Source organism: Miscanthus floridulus, chromosome 16 (assembly GCF_019320115.1).
Source record: "Miscanthus floridulus cultivar M001 chromosome 16, ASM1932011v1, whole genome shotgun sequence".
NCBI lineage: Eukaryota > Viridiplantae > Streptophyta > Magnoliopsida > Poales > Poaceae > Miscanthus > Miscanthus floridulus.
The window spans coordinates 41780536-41795889 of NC_089595.1; positions in this window are offsets into that span (position 1 = coordinate 41780536).

Below are 15354 nucleotides of genomic sequence, written 5' to 3' on the forward strand. Positions count from 1 at the left end.
CCCTAGTTTGTTTGCACCGCCACACAGGCTGCTCCCAGCTCGTGCCGCGGCACCAGGCCATTCCCTGCTCCGAGATGCGCTGCGCGCTGGTCAGCCACATGGCCCCACCGCTTGCGGGGTTAGGGTTTGGGGTGTGAGTGTGGATGAAAGGCAAAGACAGGAATGGGACGGAAATGACTGAATGCGTGTACTCCCTCCGTCTCAAGTTGAACACTTTTGACTAAACATATATAAAAAATATTAATATTTATAGAACATAATTAATGTCAGTAGGTAGATCATTCAATATACTTTCATAATAAACTTATTTAGATATATAAATATTGCACACATTTTCTACAAACCTAGTCAAAGTTAAGAAATTTTGAGTTGTACGCATCCCATAACGACTTCTATTTTGGGACAAGAAGTAGATGAGATTGGGGTTGGACGTGGTGGGCTCTGTTTTGTGCTCTCTACGGGGTCACGCTTGGAGAGTGGAGTCTTGATGTCTTCGTCTGCTCGATTTTAATGGTTTTTAGGTTCGGTTTGAGTAGAAAACCGTAAATGAAGCCGACAACCGAAACTCTAGAATACATGAACCGAAGTTAAAGCCAAAAACCGAATAAACTACCTTTTCGGTTCGGTTCGGCTTGGTTTTTGATTTAGAGTGAAAATCTGCCCTCACAAGATCAACTTATTTGCTACTAAAAACTCGAATGCTTCTGTGTGTACAAAAACCCACAAAAAAAATGTGAATACCGATAGAAAAATATTTTTCTAACCGTGTACCATCAGAGAATAACACACAGAAATAGAATGACAGAAAAAATAATTTTTTCTGACGGTTTGCCGTCAGAAACCATTTTTCTGTAGGTCTTACACGCACAGAAAAATTGCATTCACCCAGATTAAAAATAAAATTTATGTGTGTTATTTCTCACAGAAAAAAGCAAAACCCGATAGAAAAATCATGTTTTCTGTTAGTGTTGCCCGGTCACGGTTTTAGATGTGCACTCACACGGAAAAAATTATTTTCCTGTCGGGTTACGCACAGAAAAATTATATTTTTCCTTTAGGGTGTTAAAAGACCACCGACAGAATAAATACACTTACCCATGCTGCAAATTGGATACAATAATTATTTAAAAACAGTAGCAACAACATATTAAAATATAGACTGTCCATAAAGCAATTTCATCACAATATAATAAATAGCATACATATAAAGATGGAGTTCAAATGTTCGGCACATTCATTCATACCATCTAGGCTACATGTAGATGATGTCCAAATGTTCCGGCATCAATACATTTAAAAAGCATTACCATCTCATCTCAGCAGTGCAAGTTTCAGCCAAGATGAATAAAATATCAACATGCATCGTTGAGTTATATTATAGCTAAAACTAAAGCTAACAGATTAGAGGCACCTACTAGTTAATGTGCAAAAGCACAACTCTACAAAAAGATGAAACCACCACCACATCCATGTTTTGCAACTAAACACAACCATCACATTGATGCATGATCTCCATTGTTGTCAGAACCTTGATTGTTGCCAACGTCTGCAACATGAAGGTCCCCATTGGTGTGACAAACATCGTTAGCATTGTTGGCAAATTCTGAGGCAGCATGAGAAGAACTAGTTGTCTGAATGTGAACAAAGTTACATCAGTAAGTAGAATTGTCTCCCAACAATATAGCACTTTTAGCAAAGCCTCTAAATTTTAATGTAAAGTCATTTGAATGTGGTACCATGAATTGGACAAGATCTAAAGTGTTCAAACTACTGGTTTTCAAGGTGTGAAACATTACAAACCAACACAAGGCCACTTCCTTATTGCAATAGCCATACAAATTCACTACAGTAGCTATACAACAGTCAACATGAGGCCACTTCCTCACACTGCACTGTGTTGCCATTCTAAATAGTACCCCACAAAATACTAATTAGTTTCTACTTTCTTTCCATCTTAAAATCTCTAGGTGATGGATCTGACAGCTACAAAACATGTTGACAGTGGAATGAAAATATACTCACAATTGCTTGCGCAGCGGACAAGCGTAGTAACGCTTCTTCTGGTACAACCCTTTCTGACTCCTGATAAAGGTTCTACAAGTGTATTGCAAGCACAGATATTTCAGATTCAAATCATTAGATAATTCACATATAATATTAGTAAAGTATTTACAGGAGCAGTGCATATACTAGTACTAAGTCTACAAGAACTTTGTTTTGCTGTAGTGCACATATCTATGATTGGAAGATAGCGCAAACCTTTGCGTGCAACCTTTGTTCACCCTTCCACATATTGATTAGGACCACAAAAATCACATTTATCTTTGTCCTTGTTATCTTTGTAGAATAGCATGCAATTGTTATAGCAAACATCAATTTTGATATATTGCATACCAAGACCCTCTAATAATTTCCTAGATTGGTAGAAGTCGTTAGGTAACTTAGAGTCAGGAGGAAGGAGTTCATGTACTATGCCTAGTATATCATCATATTCTGCGACGGACATATTGTATCATGGCTTCACATCAAACAAACGAGCTACAACAGACAAACATGAGTGTGTGGTTCTATCATGCACCAACTCATCTGCACTAGCAACCATCCTATAGAAAGCATTAGCATATGTTGTTGGTTCAGCATCTAGTATAGGTAGATGGTGGCCAACAAGGTCAACTAACATTTGATCCATCTGATCAACTTCATCAGCGCCCTCTCTATTTGCCATACCATCATATCCATCATGTGAAATCAGCTCCTCACCATGCTCAGTCCAAGTTTCATAGCCTTCCTAAAAACTATGCCTACACAAATGCATCTCTATAGTATATCTTTTATATCTAAAGTAGTTCCGATATTGTGCATAAGGACACTTAATGGTATCATTTTTAGCAACACCAGGAATTGAAAATGCACTATCCAAGAATTCTGTGGTTCCATCAATCCATTCATTTGAGGGAGCTTTGCCACGTTGCCAACCATTATACATCCATGTTCGGTTTGACATGTTAACTAGTTCTGTTGTTCTAGGCCATAACCTTAGAACCCCTGACCATCACCCGAACGTACCCAAAACCTAGAAGGAGAGAGTTGGCGAAAGGTTACCACAGGCAACATAATTCCATACAATGAGCAAGAATTAGGCTTCCCCCTTTTACAACCCCTGCGGGGCGCTATTTATATAGTTCCATAGCATTTGTAGGGACACATCTACCCCTACAACTACCCTGATCTAGGAGAATATTCCTTTTTGCCAAGGGCACTCCGGTCTTTCTCTTCTTCACCTTCCTTAGACTCCAACTACCATCGTCGTGGCCTGGTGGTCCCGCCTACTAGCTATAGTTGTTGGGACGCCATGCCGCCTTCTGCCTCAGCGGCAAAAGGGCGAAAAGCTTTCTATACTACCTGAGCAGTCACATCATGCGAACATTTAAATAATCCCGTGTTTTCGCTCGATAGCTAAGCTTTCGCCCAAACGAGCGAAAGCCTTGTCTCTATAAGCCAGTTATCGGCCGAATGCTTCCTTTCGTCCTCAAAGGGATGCGAAAGTGCCGAACATTGATCAAATCCCCTTTTCGCCAGCAGGGGGTGTGAACGGTGGGGGCGTAGCCCAACAAGTTCTGTTTCAAATATTAATATATTAGATATCACAACAAAGGAAGCTCAATTATTTTTAGTGCAAGGACAAACATTCCAAACTCTGACAAGTGGGCACACAAATAAAATGTAGAATAACAACATACAACAAATAGATCCAGTGAAGAAAGAAGTATACCTTTCAGTCTCAATCACAAGTCCTAAATAATTCTTCACTGTCTTGAAAGTAAACAACACCTCTAATAGGAACCTTCAGTCCATACTTAGCCAAAAATCTCCACTGTAGTACATTAGAACCATGCTTTACTTCTGTATACATATAGCCACACATAGAGAAAGAAAGTATAATATACACATTTTCATGGAGAAACACGAAACATGAAAACTCGATTCAGATTTGACGGAGACAGCACCCGTGGACAAATCTTGAGGGAAGAGACTTCAACTAAAAATCAGGGGTGGTGGAGATCAATAGGGACGTGTGTAGGGACGTGCGCCGAACAGGAGGGAGACCAGAGGCGGCAGGCCTGGGATGCTCCTGGCCGACTAGTGGCCGCTCTAGGGCCATGTCGAGATGGCCGGCCAGTGGCCGCCATAGGGCCATGCCTGGATGGACGATGGCGGGCCTAAAGCCACACCTAGAGGGCCACCTGCGGGGCTGGGGCCACGCACTGTAGGTGATGAGGATATGTTACCTTCGGATATGACCATTGATTTTATGGTGAGCTCATTTCTACATTTGTATAGTGATTTTTGTTACAATTCACTTGGTTCCATATGTACATGTCATTATTTGCTTGTAGCTACAAATGTGTATAAAAGTGCAAGTCCATCGAAGTTGAACTTTCAGTTCAACGGTAGCCAGACAATACTTAATTGGGAAGGCTATAACTCATTCATCCGGAGTGTGATTGAGGTCAATGATCACTTGATGGAAAGCTTGTTTCATAATCTTTCAAATAGATCTGGTTCGATCTCAATATCATATTAGCAAGGCCTCCAAATCATCATGACAAGTTGCCATTATTTTTGCCAAGTGCTATGTCATCGTCGTGGGTCTCATATTCACCCTTGGAACCCTAGTCCCTGATGGACCACGCCCCAAGGAGATGGAGAATACCTCAAAGATGCCCAAGGATGTCCTGCTCCTTGGCCACCACCTTAGGAGGCAAGCAAGGGCGTTCAAGCCAAGTTGGAGGCCCAATCCATTTGAAGTTTGAGTTAATCTCAAGCTCCACGAATAGTCAATAGTAAAATGGACGCCCAGGTCACAAACGGACTCCGTTTTCAATGATCCACGTATGGATGGAAAGCTATTTTGAGAATCTAACCCATGGAAGTGGTGTCACATTAAAATTCCTTCAGAATCAGTAGGAATCATTGAAACAATTTGACGTCCAGAATCTATCAGGACGCTGCGTTGCCATCTTTTGGGCCGTTTAGGCCTTGTAACGTGTTGGACTTCTTAGGGACGTGAATAGAGGTCCTCGGACGCCGCTTAGGTTAAATAATAAATAGCCGCTGCCTATGTTAGGTTTTGGGTTATGCTTTAGATCAATCTGTGTCACACCCAATTTTAAGGATAAAATTGAATGCACTAACTCATGTGTGCCCAGGGATCAATCACACATACAATCTGACAAATTATAAAAGAGTATCACCACAGTGTATCTTACATCACAATAATAACAATACTTAGTCTTATACATCACAGCGGAAAATAAAAGATAACTCTCTCTCGTGGAACACTATCACAGGGAAGGTCAACTGGTTGACCACAAGCCTAAAAATCCTCAGGAAACTCCTCATACCTGTTGTCATCTGTTACCCATCCGGGATTTTTGTCCAAATAAAGAAAATAAATAAGCGTAAGTACTTCCCATACTTAACAAGATAATATGGGGTTATATAGCTCAAAAAGGACGACACTGGTTTACTGCAGATTAGCACTTTTAGTAAGTCAGGATTTTATTACCAATTATTATCAAGTTATGCTTAAGCTCCCTTTTAAACCCACATATTCAGATATCAGCATCATTTGGATCATATCATCATAAACCATCATAAATGAACCACAATGAGTAACCAATTATTCTGTGAGTTTTCTGGGCCGCTCGTGACCGTGAGCACGACTGTTATAACAGTTTGTAACCCTCTATAGAGGTGGTGCACATTCACCGTGAGTCGTGATTCCTATATGCCCGGGTTAATTACTCCCATATAACTGCCAAGGTGAGCGGGCAGGGTACACTATGAAGTCATTTCGTAGGTTTCTCTAATAAGTTAGGGCCGCTACGTTTCCTCGGTAGGCAGATGTAGGAACCCTCCTTTCCTATGGCACATATCCATCACGGCTATACACATAGGAACAGAGGTAGCCCTATACCCAACATGGCAAGCCCCTCTTGCACCATAAAGGTAACCTCTAACAAGCTAGAAAAGGTCCTATTACTGAGCTAAAGTCAGAGCCATATGACTCTCACGGTTGCACTGTCAGTCCCAGCTTTTGCCGACAGATAAGTCCTTATGGAGGGCCGGGAGCAACATGATCAAAAGTCATTTGCACCTTGTTACAAATCATGTTATACTTTTAGTTCCATAGAACCATTAACTATCGGATAGATCATGTTTAGTTAGAGCACTAGCAATCTACCCATATGCAATTAACCCATAGGAGTCAAGGGAACAAGTCATCAAATGACTAGAATGTCCTTATGGTTATCAAAGTTAGACACATGCACATGAGTAAATAATTAAAGTGAATAGGACATCAAGGTAGGCCCATGCTATACTTGCCTTGGTTCACAAACTCTTGCTGGTTCTGCTGGTCATCGAAGAACTCTGGATCTCCAACGTTCTCCTCACTGTCTGAACACGACCAACACGACAACATACAACATTCCATAGGCATTCATGCAAAGCAAACAATCCTATAGTTAGAACAATACACCAATAGTATAGAAAACAAGATAAAATGTTTATGAAAAGAACCTATGTCTCGCTACAATCACATCAACACGAAGTTCACAAAAATCGGAGCTAAAACGCGAAAGTTATGAATTAAACGGGGTTTTCTATAGCACTTTATTTAATTAAAACTATTCATGAAATTTAAAAGTTGCAAACTTGATTAACAGTGGTACTAACACATAGATTATGAGATTACGAAGCTAACGCAATTTGAACGGATCAATTCGGAGCTAAAACGAAGTTTTTATGAGCAAAACAAATCTAATGGCATTTCTGTAAATACTGAAAACGTATTTTGAACTAAAACAATGCACTTTACGTTTTCAAAATGAGAAAGCGTACTCAGGGAAATGCGCTAGGGATGGTGGGTTCAATTTGGCGAAAATAGGGGGTCTCTTAAGCAATTTTACCCACGAAGGGGTATCTTCTAATCCTGGCCGTAGATCTAGAGATGGACGGCTTGGATCGGCTCAGGTGAAAGAAGAGAAGGGGGGGGTTCGGCCGGCACAGTGATGCTAGTGGCAAGCTCCATGGCCGGCGGCGTGGAGGTCACTGGCGCGCACGGTTAAGGGCCTACGGGCCACGGTTCGAAGAACCGAAGGCACCGAGGGAGAGAGGGGGTGAAGGGGGACTCACCAAGGCCGAGAGAGTGGCTAGAGGACACGGCCAGCGGGGTGGTCGCCATGGCCGATGGCATGGAGGTCTTTGGCACATGTGAATAGGGCTCAAACGACCATGAAACAAGAAAATAATGGCACTGGGAGATGGAGGGGGTACTCGCGAACTCATCCAGGCCGAGAACAGGGCCGGTGGACGTGGTTGGCGCGGTGGTCGCCATGGCCGGTGCCTAAAGCTCACGGGCGCACGCAATAATGGTCATGCAAGCCACCAAAAGCCAAGGGAAAAGGTCGGGGAGAGAGAGGAGAGCACGACGATTCTCACCATGGTGAAAGTCAGAGCGGAGGTGGCTCGGGGACGGTGGTTCGCGTGGAGGGCGGACGGCGAAACCGGCGACCTCGATGCGGTGGTTGCTGGGCTTCCTCGGTGCCTGGCGAACACGAAGAAGAGAGCGAGGAGCAGTAGGGGTGTGCGCGGGGGGTTCGGCTCCCTTTAAAATGAGGCCGAGGAGCGGGGAGGGGCACTCCCACGATCGAAGGCGTGGGCGCGGCAGCGGTTGCGCCAGGCGCGCATGGGGTGGGAGGTCGGGGGCGGCATTGACACGCAGGGCCGGGATGGCAGCGGCTGTAGCGCGAGGCAGTGGCGCGGCAGTGGTTGCTATGGAGCTAGGCTGTGGCACGACGGTTTCACGCGAGCTGGGCCAGCCCAAGAACAGGAGGAGAGGAGAGCGAGCGGGCCACGGGGAGAAAATGGGCTAGCAGGCCGGTTGGGCCAGCGGGAGGGAGAAATGGCCTACGGGCCGAGACTGAGGAATGGAGGGGGAGGAGAAAAAGAATTTATTTTCTTTTTCCAAATACATTTTCCAATCTCATTTTCAAGTTGAATTTGAATTCAATTCAAATTCTAGTAAAAGTCAATCATTACAAAAACAAATGTGCAGCAGCATGAATGCATCAACATGTTACTAACCTTATATTTGATTTTATTTTCACAAAAATTATTTCTTTCCTAAATTTCAATGCTAACATAATAACATAATTAAATCGAATTTTTTATATTTCAAAACACTGAAATTTTGGGTGTTACAATTCTACCCCCCTTAAAATGAATCTCGTCCTCGAGATTCAGGTGGTTGCTTACTCAAACAGTTGAGGATAAGACTTTCTCAGATCCTCTTCTCTTTCCTAAGTAGCCTCATCCTCTGTATACCGATTCCACTGCACCTTGCACATCTTTATAGTTTGGCTTCTTGTAACTCTTTTGATAGTTTCCAAGATCTTTATCGGATACTCTTCATATGTAAGATCTTCCTTAATAGCAAGCTCTTCCAAAGGAATCTGCTCTTCTGGTACCCTAAAACACTTTTTCAATTGAGAAACATGGAACACATCATGCACACCTGACAAGCTTTTAGGCAGTTCCAATTGATAAGCTACTTCTCCATGTCTCTCTAGGATCTTAAAAGATCTTATATACCTTGGTGCCAACTTTCCCTTCATATTGAATCTTTTCACATTTCTCATTGGTGACACCTTCAAGTACACATAATCTCCAACTTCGAAAGTCAGCTCTCTTCTACGAGTATCAGCGTAACTCTTCTGTCAGGACTGAGCCACTCTTAAGTTGTCTCTAATCATTCTCACTTGTTCTTCCTCGTCTCTAAGGACATCGGGTCCAAACACTTGAGTTTCACCAGTCTGATTCCAGAACAAAGGCATTCTACATTTACGTCCATATAACGCCTCAAAAGGTGCCATCTTGAGACTCTTCTGATAACTGTTGTTGTACGAGAACTCTACGTATGGCAGACTCTTCTCCCAACTATTACCATACTGTAGTGCACAGGCTCTCAACATATCTTCCAAAATATGGTTGATCCTTTCAGTCTGTCCATCAGTTTAAGGGTGGTAAGCAGAACTAAAATTCAACTTTGTCCCCAAAGATCTGTGTACTTTATGCCAGAATTACGATGTAAATTGAGTGCCTCTATCCAACACAATCTTCTTGGGAACACCATGTAAACACACTATTCTTTCCATGTACAACTCTGCTAACCTTGCACCTGTATAGGTAGTCTTGACTGGTAAAAAGTGAGCAACCTTGGTGAGTCTATCAGCTTCTTCCCTAGCATGAGCTAGTCTTTGTGTTGCTCTCTCAATTTTTTGGCCGAAAATTAGCTTGCCAGTGTCTGGGTCTAGGCTTCCCCCATGAGCGTAGAACCAATTCTTCGCGCGTTGAGGCCAGTTCTTCTCTATTGTTTCAGGTATGATTCCCTTGGTAGTAATCTCTGCTTCTAGGTTCTGCCACTTGGGAATAGCACTCCTATAACCACCTGATCCCATACGATGATGGTATTGCTTCTGTCGGGCATTCTGCCGATTCCTCATCACATGTTCCTCACTGTCTTGAGATGTCTTGTATTCTATGAAGGCATCCCAATGAGACTCCAACTTAACAAACGCCTTAGCATTGAAATTCGGCGTAGCATTCTTCAAGATAAACTTTTTATACAATGTCTTCTTCCAACTCTGGAACAATGTTGCCATCGTCTTCATTGTCCAATCCCTCACTAGCTCCTTCAAAGCATCATCTGCTTGTAATGTGAAATGCTGAGTGATATCTCTCTAAGCTAGGTTCTTGTCACGATCAGATACAAAACTAACACTAGGAGCGGATATCTTCTGCTTTCATTCACGAGCACTAACTGGGATCCTATTCCTTACAATGAACCCACATTGATTGACATATGTCTGAGCGCGTGGTCCCAATGGTTTACCGGTGTCGGTGTCGAATTCTGATATTATGAAACGGCCCTCTAATGGCTTTTTTGGCCCTCGGACTTTCCTACTTTTATCGGTGGTTGATGTAGATCCAGAGACCAGCTACATGAGTAGAAACACAACGATTAACAATAAATATACATACGCATGCATCTATAAAAGATGATAGATAATCGAATATACCTCGCCAGTATTTTCTTACACGACAATTTGTTGATCTTCAACCATCGGTATATTCAGGATATCCTCATAATCAGCAAAGTACTGACTCGTGTCATCTACATCCACATTAATTGGTGCCGGCGTTGATAATATCCGCCATTATGTCATCACTTAAGTTATCATCCGGAGCAGCCATTTATATCTTCAAGATAACACATAGATAGAATTACTATGGTACATAAGTACATGTGATAACACATATAGAATTATTAAATTCAATTAAATATAATAACCCATAATATTTCATAAGGATAAACAATAATAAGGTATAGGCTTTGGAATCGAATCAAAAACACTTTCGATCCAAAAACATGGAAATAAGTACATGTATATATATACACATAGAATGATACAATATATTTTCTCTCTCTCTCAACACATAGAAATAAGTGCATATGTCTATATCTCTAGATATGCATGTGATAACACATAGAATGTCTCTCTAGATACAATTTTCTCTCTCTCTCAACACATGAAAATAAGTACATGTATATATACATATAGAAATAATTAAGTACATATGTATACATATAGAATCTCTCTCTAGATATATATAGAGAGATATAATATATAATTAATAAATCCAATTAAATAAATCTAACATGAAATTAGATAAACTAGTAATAGATAATACATTTTAATCTAACATATATCAAAAACTATAATAAAAAACTGTCTAAAAAAACTATCTAAATAAAATACTAATTAAATTTTAATACATTTAAATCTAACATATATCAAAAACTATCTAAAAAATAACTAAAAAACTAACAATAAACTACTAATTAAAATTTAATACATTTTAATCTAACATACAGCCGAGACTTTGTAAAAAAAATCTAAAAAACATGGCCGATCGAGAGCACAGATCAAGAGTTCGACGGAGGGTACGGTGGGCGCGCGGGAAGCATCGGTGACGGAGGGTGGGGTCGGGTGCGGCGGCGGAGACGGGATGTGGCGCGCGATGCGGGCCGGGAGAATGGCGCGGCTGGGCGGGGGTAGACGACGACGGCGACGCGGCAGAGACGAGCTCGACGACGATGGATGGCGCGGCCGGGTGGGGCTGAGCGACGGAGGCAAGATCGAAGATGAACAGAACAGACATTCGATATATATAGGTCGGGACCCTTTAGTCCCGGCTGGTAAGACCAACCGGGACTAAAGGTCCAACCCTTTAGTCCCGGTTGGTCTTACCAGCCGAGACTAAATGTCCGTCGGGACTAAAGGTATTTTTGGGCAGGCACCGAAATTGTTGCCCACCCTTTAGTCCCGGTTCTTGGCCTAGGCCGGGACCAAAGGCCTCAAATTTTAGCAACCCGCCAACGTAATTGGAAAGGCCTGGGATTTTGATTTTGTTTAATACTAGGTTAATCAATTAATTCCATAACAACTTCAATACTTTGCAATATTTATTTTAAAAAATACTATTGATTAACTAATTATTTATTGTAAATAGGAAAAATTTGTAACCTAAAGTTTTTAATTTCTTTTATGAATATAGAATATAAATGTTACTAATACTAAGTATTTTATTAATGCAAAAATATATTTGTAACTTAAAATTAATAAAACTAATATTATTCGATAGGAAATTTATTATCACATTATTGTAACGTCAATGTTTCAATTTTTTCTCGGTTTTTGACCAGAACTGACAGGAAATTTTTGTTGAACCTATAAAAATAAAGAAAATATAGTATTTTTTGTTCTACAACTTTTTCAAATGAAAAAATGGCCTATATAAGGATTGTATATATTGATTAGCTTAACAAACTTGGTATTCAAAAATTTTCAATTTGAGACAATCTAGGGTTCTGAAAACTAGTTTGTAGGCGTTGAAATTTAAAAATCACAAATTTGAACCATCCAAACTTTCTCAAATGGAAAGTTGACCAAAACAACAATTGTAGATCTTTTTTAGTTTGACAAACTTGGTATTCAAAACTTTTCAATTAGAAGTAATTTAGAGTTCATAATACTAGAGTCAAAGTATTGTTTTTTCATTTGGCCAAATTTGACTTGGTCAAGCTCAAATGAGACACTAAATGACCTTAGATGAAAAAACTCTGAATACCAAGTTTGATCATCTCAGCAAGATCTACAATTGTTACATAGCTTATTTTCCCATTTGAGAAATTTTTATCAAACACTAGTCACAACTTCTTGAGTCTCATATAGACTTTCTAAAACTATGTCACACACTTACGAAATTTGAACTACATTTTATTCAAGCTTTCTCAAATGAAAAAATGGCCTATATAAGGATTGTAGATATTGATGAGCTTAACAAATTTGGTATTCAAAACTTTTCAATTTGAGACAATCTAGGGTCCCGAAAACTAGTTTATAGGCGTTGAAATTTAAAAATCACAAATTTGAACCACCCAAACTTTCTCAAATGGAAAGTTGACCAAAACAACAATTGTAGATCTTTTTGAGTTGCATAACCTTGGTATTCAAAACTTTTCAATTTGAAGTCATTTAGAGTTTATAATACTAGAGTCAAAGTGTTGTTTTTTTTCATTTGACCAAATTTGACTTGGTCAAACTTGCTCAAATGAGACACTAAATGACCTCAGATGAAAAAACTCTGAATACCAAGTTTGATCATCTCAGCAAGATCTACAATTGTTACATAGCTCATTTTCCCATTTGAGAAATTTTTATCAAACACTAGTCACAACTTCTTGAATCTCATATAGACTTTCTAAAACTATGTCACACACTTGTGAAATTTGAACTACATTTTGTTCAAGCTTTCTCAAATGAAAAAAATAGCCTATATAAGGATTGTAGATATTGATGAGCTTAACAAACTTGGTATTCAAAACTTTTCAATTTGAGACAATCTAGGGTCCCGAAAACTAGTTTATAGGCGTCGAAATTTAAAAATCACAAATTTAAACCATCCAAACTTTCTCAAATGGAAAGTTGACCAAAACAACAATTGTAGATCTTTTTGAGTTTAGTAAACTTGGTATTCAAAACTTTTCAATTTGAAGTCATTTAGAGTTCATAATATTAGAGTCAAAGTGTTGTTTTTTTCATTTGACTAAATTTGACTTGGTCAAACTTGCTCAAATGAGACACTAAATGACCTCAGATGAAAAAACTCTGAATACCAAGTTTGATCATCTCAGCAAGATCTACAATTGTTACATAGCTCATTTTCCCATTTAAGAAATTTTTATCAAACACTAGTCACAACTTCTTGAATCTCATATAGACTTTCTAAAACTATGTCACACACTTGTGAAATTTGAACTACATTTTGTTCAAGCTTTCTCAAATGAAAAAATGGCCTATATAAGGATTGTAGATATTGATGAGCTTAACAAACTTGGTATTCAAAACTTTTCAATTTGAGATAATCTAGGGTCCCGAAAACTAGTTTGTAGGTGTCGAAATTTAAAAGTCATAAATTTTAGACACTTACAAGGCGATGAGGTTAATTATGAAAAGTGGAATGCTGACGTGCTAGGAGCCTTTCTGTCCAAGACGACCTACGAATCCCTGGTCCACAAGCTAGGATGCAGGGGCCCGCGGACTACCAAGGAACTCCTGGACATCGCCACCAGTCACGCCTCTAGAGAGGAGGCGGTGGAGCCATCTTTGATCGCTCCGACGGAAAGACAAGGCGGAACGAGGACGTCGGCGAAGGCACCTCCAACCGTCCTGCCAAAGGGAAAAATAAGAAGCAACGGCGCGACAACTCACTCGTGGCCGCTACCGACCGTAAAGGTGGCCGGAAGCCCACGGAGGGCACTCCGAACCACTTCGAGAAAATGCTCAAGGGGCCATGCCCAAACCACGCCTTCCCAGCCAAGCACCTATACAAGGAATACGGCCTTATGCGCAAATACTTGGCTGGGGGCCTTAATAAGGGGGAGCAGGGGAAGGAGCCTGTCCCCACCACTGATGACGCAGAGGAGAAGGACGACACCTTCCCAACACCGACCAGCGCCCTCATGATCTTTGGAGGATCAACGACCTACGACTCTAGGCACAGCCAGAAGGTCGCACGTCGTGAGGTCTATACCGTCGGACCGACCATGCTAGCCTTTCTCCGGTGGTCGGAATCCACCATAACCTTCGACCGGACCGACTATCCGGATGCCATCCCACACCTAGGAAGGTATCCGCTTGTCGTCGACCCGATCGTCGGTCCAAAGCGGCTCACCAAGGTACTGATGGATGGGGGCAGCGGCCTCAACATCATGTACGCCAAGACACTCAATGAGATGGGCATCGACCGAACGCACCTCCGTCCCATCCAAGCACCTTTCCATGGCATCATGCCTAGAAGGCAAGCCGTGCCACTGGGGCAGATTGACTTGCCCGTCACTTTTGGGGATCGGTCCAATTACCGGACTGAGACCCTCACCTTCGATGTAGTGGGGTTCCTAGAGACTTTCCACGCCATCCAAGGGTGACCATGCTATGCGAAGTTCATGGCCATACCCAATTACACGTACCTGAAGCTGAAGATGCCAGGTCCCCGTGGGGTCATCACCATCGGCACCTCCTTCTAGTGCGCTTACAAGTGTGAGGTCGAATGCTGCGGACACGCATCCGCAGTCATCGCATCCGAAGAGCTCGCCACCCTTAGGGAGGAGGTCATTGAAGGGACACCCGACGCAAAGAAGTCATCCAGATCGTTCGAATCGGCAGAAGGCTCTAGGGAGGTCCTCTTGGATCCCAGCAGCTCCGAGGGCAAAAAAGTCTGTATCGGGACCGCGCTCTCCTCCGAATAGGAAAGCGCGCTCATTGACTTCCTCCGTGCCAACAAAGACATCTTTGCGTGGAAACCCTTGGATATGCCGGGCATCCCGAGGGAGGTCATCGAGCATACCCTCCAAATCCTCCCGGGCTCCAAGCCGGTGAAACAACGCCTGCACCGCTTCAATGAGGAGAAACGCATGGCCATTGGCAAGGAGATAGCCAAACTACTGGCCGCAGGATTCATTAAGGAAGTATACCACCCAGAGTGGTTAGCAAATCCTGTTCTTGTCTGAAAAAAGAATGGGAAATGGAGAATGTGTGTCGATTATACCGGCCTCAACAAAGCATGTCCAAAGGATCCATTTCCTTTACCACGAATAGACCAAATAGTCGATTCCACCTTGGGGTGCAAAACCCTCTACTTCCTTGATGCATACTCTGGCTACCA